This window comes from Octodon degus, unplaced genomic scaffold (genome assembly GCF_000260255.1).
Source record: "Octodon degus isolate 3935 unplaced genomic scaffold, OctDeg1.0 scaffold00110, whole genome shotgun sequence".
NCBI classification, from domain to species: Eukaryota; Metazoa; Chordata; class Mammalia; order Rodentia; family Octodontidae; genus Octodon; species Octodon degus.
The window spans coordinates 5,993,252-5,995,197 of NW_004524686.1; the positions used below are offsets into that span (position 1 = coordinate 5,993,252).

At 57.4% G+C, this 1,946-nt stretch overlaps 1 protein-coding gene across 5 annotated transcripts in view; it reads left to right on the forward strand.

Annotated features, from left to right (window-relative positions):
* The first annotated feature begins 1,307 nt into the window (after positions 1–1,307).
* The window catches only part of Atp11c (ATPase phospholipid transporting 11C), a 254,981-nt gene continuing 254,342 nt past the window's right edge, over positions 1,308–1,946 (forward strand). For 2 of the 5 annotated variants that reach the window (XM_023699075.1, XM_023699079.1), the window contains exon 1: positions 1,368–1,747. The gene's annotated coding sequence lies outside the window, so the exon portion shown is untranslated. Of the gene's footprint in view, positions 1,748–1,946 lie in introns of all 5 variants that reach the window. The other 3 variants (XM_023699077.1, XM_023699078.1, XM_023699076.1) reach the window with 3 other exon arrangements.

Here is a 1,946-nt window from a genome sequence, read left to right on the forward strand (position 1 = left end):
TGTGTAAACTCAGCAAAATATTCTAAAAGAGTCCAGTAGCCCATAATAGTATTGGGTCTTCCACTTGACTGGCAGTGTCAGAAATTGTTAACCTGAGTCCCCTATAGCTGAACATAACAGCATGGCTTTACTTCTTATACTTCGTTTTTATACTTTTCTGCTGGATGGCTAAGACCAAGGTAAAGCAGGACCTGTGCAACAAGAGTTGTAGCTTTTGGGTCTGAGAAGGTCAGTGAAATCCTCTCAGGATTTATCCTGAGATCGTGTACCTCAGATTGTAGAACCTTTGCCAGTGTGAGCCATGTGGATGAGTCACGGCCATGGACCTGCACTTTTATACTGACCTCTTATTCCATCCCAGACTTTGCTCCTGGGCTTCCCCGGAGGCTTCCCAGGTTCCAAAACTCAGTTTAATCTCCAGAGTTTTGGGGAAAGTTTCCACAAATCCTTTCAGAGGGTTTCCCATTCCCTTGTCTTTCCTCCAGCACTTATACTCTAGCAGCCAGTGCATTCTAATTTGTCGTTTTTGCTTGTTTTAACCATGTAAATGGATTGGGAGCACCTTGTTAGGGAGATCTTTTAAGAAATCGCCTTGTCTAGTCCCTGGTGCAGGGTCTGGTACAAAGAAAATATGTAGTAAAGGTTAAGTGCCTGTGTCCAGCAGTGAAGGAAGGCCCCTCTTGACTTTAGAGAAGGCCCGTAGGGGATCTGGGCCTGTCCCCACCTTTACACTGGCGATACTCTGTGGTGCAGAGAAAGTTCCGCACAGACTTTCCAGAACTCTACTTTTTTTTTTTTTACAGAACAGTCTGTAAGTTCTCCACCAGCTTCAGGCCCCGCCTCAGAGGGTGGTGCCAGCGGGGTGTGTGTGTGGGGGGGGTGCCCGGTTTCCTGGCAATTCTAAACTCGGCTTTCATTTTCAATTTTTAAATCTGGGCAGAGTTGAGACCTAAACTAGTGGCCGAGAGTGTTGAGGGACACCCAGCGCCCAAGTTTCACCTTCTAGGGTCGTCTCCCAACATTCGAGGCTGTTTAATTTATCCTCCTCGAATTTCCCACAGCTAGAATCTACCGAGTGCTTCCGACCTCCACATCCAGCTGGTGTAGAGCATCGCGGTTCGGCCCGTCTGGGCCATTTTCTCTTTCAACCCTCTGGGCAAACCCTGGCTGGGCAGGTGGGGGAGCTCCCAGCCCACAGTAGCTGGCTGAGCGCGCGGACCACTAGACTACAACTCCCAGGATGCTTCGCGAGCGCTGAGGGCGGGGGCGAGTGGGAGGTGGGGCGGCAGGGAAATCCCGCCCCGCTGCGCAGCAGCAACGACACAAAGCCTGACTTTACAACCTTACTGAGAAAGTGGAAGTAAGGGGCTCGCTTAGGTGGGGAGGAAGGACGTGAAGGGAGAGGGCAGACCGCATAGGTGGGAGCAGAGACAGGAGACCCCCGCGTTTCTAGGCGGCCTTCAGAACTAATCCCCCGCCCTGGCCGCGCTGGGGGCTCCACGGTGCCCCGCCAGTCCTCCTCACTCCTCCCTCAGCGCGGGCTCCTCACGGTCAGACAGCTGGGCGCCCCGGGCCGCTTCCCCGGCGCGGGCTAGTCAGCCGGCTGTGCCGCGGCTCCCCAGCCCCGGTGTGGGACAAAAGCGCGGGGCCGAGGGGGCGCTGCCAGGGCAGAGGCGCGGGGACGAGTTGGGGCCGGGCTGAGGGAGACTGGCTCCAGCCAGACGGAGCAGTGTCGGGCTGAGTGGAGGTGAGGCGCGGGGAGCCTGAGCAGGGTCCCTCGTGCCCGGGGCAGGGCGTTCGCCTGAGCCATCGGGCGGCGGGCTGGGGTACGCGCCGGGCGGAGTGCAGACAGCGGGGCGCTGAGGTAGGCGCGGGCGGAGGGCTGAGGCGCCCCCTCCCCGCAGGAGGAGCCAGGGCTCCTCCACCGTCCCTCCCCCGCGCGCCCG